The following is an 8,075-nucleotide window of genomic DNA, read 5'->3' as shown; positions in this document are numbered from 1 at the left end:
TTTATTTATTTATTTATTTATTTATTTTGGACTTTAACCATTTATCCCGATACCTGCTACTTTTCAAGACTCACATCTTGGGGGCTGGAGAGATGGCTCAGTGGTTAAGAGCATTGCCTGCTCTTCCAAAAGTCCTGAGTTCAATTCCCAGCAACCACATGGTGGCTTACAACCATCTGTAATGAGGTCTGGTGCCCTGTTCTGGCCTGTAGACGTACACACAGACAGAATATTTTATACATAATAAATAAATATATATATTTTTAAAAAGACTCACATCTCAGGAAAGTGACCTTCAGTTCTAATTGTTGTTATGCTCCAACCCCAGGCTGGCCTAGGGTGCTTCTCAGACTGTTCTTCCTTTCCCCCTCTTCCTTCAGACTGAGATGATGGGCTCTTGAGTTTCTATGTGGCTCTTTCGGTGTTCTCCATCATGAAAACAGGCCTTGCTCTGTAGTAATTCTGTGGTTCCTAGATTCTTTCCAGTCAAAGGTCCATTGCCTTGATGCCACCGATGCCTGCAGGATGCTATTATAGACAGAAGAAGTGCCATCGTTATGAACTGCTCATCCAGTGTTTTTCTTTTTTGACACAAAACTTTTATAGTAAGAACTGTGTGAAAGGTGGGTATGATTGGGAAAGCTACTGAGTTTAATGGAGAATTCAGTGCACTCAGAGTCTCCCTGCAGCTGCTCTAGTGGAGGATGCTGATCTCTGAGAAGTTTATACTTGGGCAGTGTTTGGGAATGTGGTCCTCAACTTACTACACCCATCCCCACTGACCTAGGGTCTTACATGTACCCAACCCTTCTAATTTCCTTGGTGAACATAGGAACACCATGATCTTTCTGACTCCTGGCTGTGGTCAGAGCTAGAAGTGGGATTTGAGATGATCTGAAGCCATCTCTTCCTTTTGTGGGGAGGATAGGGCAGACTCATTAATTTAACAACAGGGAAAACTTACACATCCTCTAAAATCACGTTGTGACCATGAGCATCCCCTTGTGTTCTTCTAGGTTCAACAACAGACAGGACGGACATATCTCAGCATAATGGAGGTCGTTCTTACCCATTCAGCTGTTACCAGAACATGAGATGGGAAAGCTGCTTCCCTATGACCTAGAAGAACACAAGGATGGCCACGGTCACGACTTTCAGTCAACAGGCTATTTGGAGTCTTAGGGCAACAAGGCAAAAACAAGCAACAAAGGGGATCTGAGTTAGAAAAGAAAATAAGTTGTCATTGTTGGCAGAGGACATGATTTTAGACATATAAACCCCTGAAAACTCCACCAAAATAAACTATGATAGTGTCAATTGGATCTCAGTCTCTGGGACAAATATTGGAGCCTGAAGAGGGAGCTGTGGCTGTGTTGACTCCTGGCTTCAGCGGTTTCTCTTTGGGCTATTGTGAGTCAGAATATGGACGGGAGCTGCTCGTGTTATGGTGATGGGGACACAAAGATCAACGAAGGGTCAGGATCCCAATAACCCCTTCACGGGCCATCTCCAAAGGTCCGACTCCCTAGCACCAGGCCATGCCCAAAGACTTCCAACATCTCCACCAAAGCATCACAGTCTGTTGTCCAAACCTTTCGCACCAAGGGGACACTTAAGATCCAAACCATAACAAGAATTAAATGAATCTACCAAAGTTGCAGTTTGCAAAGTCAGCTCAGACATATCCGTAGTGTTTCTGTATGCCAGGGGTAAATTAGTTGAAATAGGAACCAAAAGATTAATATAATTTATAACAGCTCCCCCAAATACCTGGGACAAAATTTAGCTAAAGAAGTGAAAAATTATACAATGAAAAGTGTAAAATATCGATGAAGAAAAATTTGAGAGGACAGAAAAATGTGGAAAAACTTCTTCTATGTGTAAGATTACCATAAGTGATACTGTTAAAACATCTGCACAACCTAAAGTGATTTGCAGAAAATACAATTTTCATTAAGACACAATGACATTATTAAAGTGTATAGAAAAATGCTAAAGTTTATATGGAACTACAAAGGAACTAGTCAAAAAGAACAAAGAAGGGTGCTGATTTGTCCTGTCTGATTTCAAGACAGACTGTACAGCTGACGCAATCAAACAGAGTGGGACCGACAGAAAAAGAAACACAGAGACCCACGGAATAAAGCCGACAGCCTAGGCATAAAGCTATGCATGTAGAACTGACTGATTTGGGGAGAATGCTAGGAACATAACATGTCCTGGAGAAAGGACAGCCTTTCAAGTCTGTGTTTCTTGGAAATCTTGATATCTACATACAGAAGAATGAAGCTTGACTCCTATATTCCACTAGCTTTAAAATAAATCAACTCAAAATGGATTACAAACTTAAATACAAGGCATGAAACTAACCAAATGCTGAAAGAAAACAGGAGAAATGATTCAAAGTATTAATGAGTAACTGTTTCTTTAAAATATTTTTAAATTTATGTTTTGCCTACATATATGTCTGTGTGATGATATATATTAGATTCCTGGAACTAATTTTAGATCTCCTAGAACAGTTGTGAGCTGTGTTGTGGGTGCTGAGAATTGAACCTGGGTCCTCTGGAAGAGCATCCAGTGCTCTTAACCGCTGCATCTCTTCCTTTTTAAAGAGAGTGGCATGGTCCATGGCAAACAGAATCGATTCATTGAAAGGCATACAATATTCACTAAAAGCAAAGCTGGGCAAGTACTCAGGTCCACTACTCAGGTAGCCTTTTAAAAAGTCACACTGCTAATGAAGAGCAGTAGAATGACTTTTTTTTAAAAATGTTTCTTAGGATCTTATACAGTCTAAGCTAGCCTGGAAATCATGATCCTCTTGCCTCAGTTAGAACTTCAATTTGTTCCATAATCACTGGCTATGCAGGCGACTTTCAAAGCACCGGTTTTGAAATCAGTGTCTCCAGGTTAGTCTAAGAATGCTACTATTTTGTGGGATTGCTAGTTTCAGAACTCGTTGGCCTATAGATCATACCTTAGGATAGTGACCTTCAAAGGCTGTTCCCAGTTGCATGAAGAACCAGAGCATTTTTTAAAAATAAATGCATGCCCTTCCTTGGGTCATGGTCAGCTGGGCTATCAATCAAAGGAGACTCCATATGCAATGAAAGCAAATGCCTCCCAAGGAACAGTGTTTATGAGGATTGTTTGCTTGGCAAATATAGGACACTACGGTCAAAATGAATTCCAGATGAACACTGAAGAAATTTGTAGAGTAAGACTATTCCAAATATTTATTGTAAATATACCTTGCACATACATTTGAGTTCTGCTAGTCCAAGTCGTCTTTATCCAGGACCAAAGCTGTTGGCCTCCTTAAAGCCTTTGCTCAGTGGTAAACACGTCTGCAGTTCACGTCATTTTAACAACAACAACAACGGCAACAACAAAAATCCCTCATGATCAACTGTGGTATTAGTGAGGTAGGGAAGAACGAGGCTTCCCCAAGGAAGGACATGGGTTATCAGTGACCACCACACAGTATACCACAAGTAAACGCCATCTGATGCCACCAATGAGGTTAAACGGTGACAAAACCAGGCCTTTCAGAGATCTTTTTTGAAGTTGTATAATGGGGGAAGGAATGACCTTGAGGTGGCTCCTATTACACCCAGAGGTCACAGGTCCTCAGTGACAAAACACTAATGAGAGTTGTCAAGCTTGAAAGTGAGTTACTCTTTCTTTTTTTGCTTTTCAGAGTGTTCCACATTTTCTCATCTAGTCTGTGATGACAAGTAGCTGTCATTAGGATGCTACTTGGAAAAAGTTTCACAAAAAAAAAGATTTTTTTTTCTGTTCCTTCAAGATAAAGGTGATGTTTGAGCAAGGAGTGAGAGAGCCCATTTTGTTTACAGATGATTTCACCCACTGAAGGAGTATTTCTGAAGATATACATTTGGAAATCTTTGCAACAGCCTGTGACTATGTTGCTCGAATTGATGCCCACGGTTTATGAAAGCTCGTATCTGGCTGGGGAAGGGGATTTCTGAATGACTAAAGTGATTGCTTTGAAGGATAAGGACCCGAATTCAGAGACTTAGAGCCTACATTAAAAGCCTTTAATCCCAGCACTTGGGAGGCAGAGGCAGGCAGATCTCTGTGAGTTCGAGGCCAACCTGGTCTACAAAGTGAGTTTCAGGACAGGTGGAGTTGTTACACAGAGAAACCCTGTCTCCAAAAACAAACTAATTAACGAAAAAGGAATGAACACTTAAATCAGGTGGGGGGGATGTGCACTTTTAATCTCCGCACTCTGGGAGGCAGAGGCAGGTGGATCTCTGAGTTTGAGGCCAGCCTGGTCTGCACAGAGAACCCTGTCAGGGGACAGACAGAGATGCTGGGACACTCTGCCTGTAATCCCATGTATAAGAAGAAGAGATGGACTCCTCAATGCAGGTTGGAGCGAGATTAGGCAAAATGCCTAACTCCGGGAGCAGCCAGAAACTTTGCCCCAATGCAGAAGGTAAAGAGCAATCTAGGAATGCACAGAATGTCAACCTTGGACATCCACATGTATGCTCATACATGTGTACATGTACATACACGCATGCATACGCAAAAAAGAAAAGGAAAAGATGAAGAAAAGCAAACTGCATCCTTAGTGACAGTGGATGTTCTCAGAACAGAGCGGCTTTGGCTTAGGTAGGCCAGATGCTAAGGTAAAAGGGGCTACAAGATCACAGAGGCAGCCAGCCCATATACCCCTCTGTCACACTGGTGACATTTTTTTGGGGGGATATATATATATCCATAACTTATTGTGCTCTTCGACCACTCGTTGACCAACTCAGATCACCTAGCCTAATCTCCTTGTCAACCCATCTGTTTACCCCATAATGTTTGCAAGATCCCCTCTTCACAGCCAGTCAGCCAGCAGGTCTTCCCCCATCCTGCTACACATCGTGGTTGTAAGTTTATCCTATGACAACAGTCTGGCAGCCTTTCTTCTTGATGTATGACAAAACACATTGCATGTAAAATAACCAAGTTAGTCCTTGCTCCGTGTAACTTCTCCATAAGAAGGGCAGCTGGCTTCCAAAGAAAATGACAATGTAGCCAGCAAACTTCATTCAAACCCCTCATGTGATTTGTGGCTACAACAGAAAATACAGACTGATACAGTAATGCCTGAGGCCGTTTCATTCTTTTAAGTCTGTCCAATTATCTTTTAAGATAGATGAAATGGGTCAGCCATCTAAAATGAAGTTTTAAAATAAACAGCTGGGGACGGAGAATGATTCAGGGGGTCAGAGCGTTTGATGCGCAAACACGAGGACCTGGGTTTGGATCTCAGTAAGTCAGGCCTGCATGTGCATGACTGGAACCATGGTGATGTCGAGGGCAAAGACGAGAGGATCGTGGGCTTGCTGGCCACCAGGCTAGCTCAGAATTTGATGAAAGATCTTGTCTCAAAAGAGTAAGGTGGAGAGTGACAGAACAGGACACGCAATGTTCTCCTCTGGCCTCGGCATGTGTGCACAGGCGCACACACTTAGGCATACATAGATGCATATACCACAGTTACAACACACACATACACCGTTGGAAGGAGACCTCAGACTGGTGTAAATTTTCAACCAAGATTCTGCGAAAGGAAAGGAGCCTATTCAAGCGCTTTGCTATCTTTAAATTTATATTAGTAAGAACAGAACTGTTTGCAGTTAATAAATAAAAATGCTTCGAATGCTGCTTTATAATTTTTTTTTTACCATTCTGAGTTTTTGTCAATGTGTTAGCATCAACACATAATTTTGTTTTGTTTTGTTTTGTTTTTTCGAGACAGGGTTTCTCTGTGTCTTTGGAGCCTGTCCTGGAACTAGCTCTGTAGACCAGGCTGGTCTCGAACTCACAGAGATCTGCCTGCCTCTGCCTCCTGAGTGCTGGGATTAAAGGCGTGCGACACCATCGCCCAGCAACACATAATTTATAAATAAATAAATATACACACATTAAGGTTTCATGCTCAGAAATATTTTAAAGAGCTAGTTCAGTTGGTAGAGTGCTTGCCACGCAAAACATGAGGACATAATTCAGATTCCCAGCACCCATAATCCAATGTTAGGTTTGGTGCCATGTGCCTGCAATCCCAGCATTTGGGGGCAGAGACAGCAGGATCTTCTGGTCTTCCTGGTCAGTCAGTATAGCCAAATCAGTGAGTACCAGATTGAGCGAGAGACCCTGTCTCCAAAAATAAAGTGGAAGGTGACTGAGAAAGAGCACCCAGCATAGCCCTTTGACCGCTACACACACACACACACACACACACACACTTTATGTGTGAAATTAAAAGTTTATAAGTTACTGCTTTTGTATTATATTGATTTATTTGTATTGTTTATTTTGTTTTTTTTTAAATTTATTTATTTATTAAGGATTTCTGCCTCCTCCCTGCCACCGCCTCCCATTTCCCTCCCCCTCCCCCGGTCAAGTCCCCCTCCCTCATCAGCTCGAAGAGCAATCAGGGTTCCCTGACCTGTGGGAAGTCCAAGGACCGCCCACCTCCATCTAGGTCTAGTAAGATGAGCATCCAAACTGCCTAGGCTCCCACAAAGCCAGTACATGCAGTAGGATCAAAAACCCATTGCCATTGTTCTTGAGTTCTCAGTAGTCCTCATTGTCCGCTATGTTCAGCAAGTCCGGTTTTATCCCATGCTTTTTCAGACCCAGGCCAGCTGGCCTTGGTGCGTTCCCGATAGAACATTCCCATTGTCTCAGTGTATTGTTTATTTATTTGATCGATTTGGGATTTTTAAGACATGGTCTCATGTAGGCCAGACTGACCTCAAAGTCTGTAGATAGCCAAGGATTTCTTTGAATCTCTGAGCCTCCTGCATCAGCCTGCCACATCAGGGGGTTACAGGCATGCATCATCATGCCTGGCTTTTAGAAAGACTATTTTAGATGCAATCAAATGCTATCTTTAAGTCAAGAACAATTAGCAAGTTAATGAGGTATACTTTGCTTCACACTTTAATTTGACAAGAGTAGACAATTTTGAAGCATAAGACAATATAAGCCTGGATGCGCAGTTCACTGGTGTAATGGCAAGATAGTTTTGGTTACAACTGCCTCACGCCTTATTCATGAACTAATAATAATTTAATTTCAGTTATGAAATTAATAACATCTAAGCAGAGCGTTTGGAAACCCTTTTTTTCTGCATTGGAAGGAGTTTGTTTCCTAGACACCCATGAACTCGGATTCTTTTGCGAGTTCTCAGCACTGATTTTCAGAATACAGATAAGTGTTTGTAAGGGCAAGCTGTCTCTACTAGCTCTCTCTGTCTCTGTCTCTCCACTCTGTCTGTCTCTAACTTTCTACTTTCGGTCTGTCTTTCTGTCTCTGTCTGTTTCTCTGGTCTCTGTCTCTGACTCTCTGGGGGATTGTTGGAGGAATGACTGTGTATCCATGTGGAGCCCAGAGGAGAATCCTGGGCTGCTTTCGCTGTCGTTCCTCCATCATATCCTCTTGAGACAGGGTCCCCCACTTAATCTGGAACTAAACTGGCAGCCAGCAAACCAGGGCTCCTCCTTCCTCTGCCCACCACATCGCTGGGATCATAGATGCAGGTGCAGCCACACCCAACTAGCTTTGCATTGCTTGAGGTTTTAAGCTTGCACAGCAAGTGCTCCAACCCTTTAGCCACCTCCCTGCCCCTAGATACTGCTTCCTAGAGAAGGCGTGTTCTTCGAGTATTGCGTTTATCCTCCAAGCCTGATTGATACCAGAATCCTGGGAATAGTTTCAAAGTCACTAACATCTGCTCTCTAAGCAGTGTTAGCTTAGTTAGCTCAGTAGCTGGAGCCCAAATTAGGTTATTTACACAGCACATGGATGAATAAGGGGAAAAAAATTGCCCAGTGATCCATTCAATGAGTGTACCAGTCAATGATGTTGTGACCTCCCCACTCCCTCCCTAGTCCTCTCCCCTTCCCAGTTAAGGGTGTGGCCTCTGTAGACCCAGATGAATCCTTCGGCTATTAGACATTACAAGGAGGCGTCCAATGAGGGCAACAAAATGGCCACTGCCTGAGCCTCATCTCTAACCATCTCATAACATCATCTGATTG

Source organism: Microtus ochrogaster, chromosome 8 (assembly GCF_000317375.1).
Source record: "Microtus ochrogaster isolate Prairie Vole_2 chromosome 8, MicOch1.0, whole genome shotgun sequence".
Classification (NCBI taxonomy): Eukaryota; Metazoa; Chordata; class Mammalia; order Rodentia; family Cricetidae; genus Microtus; species Microtus ochrogaster.
This window is presented reverse-complemented; position numbering follows the sequence as displayed.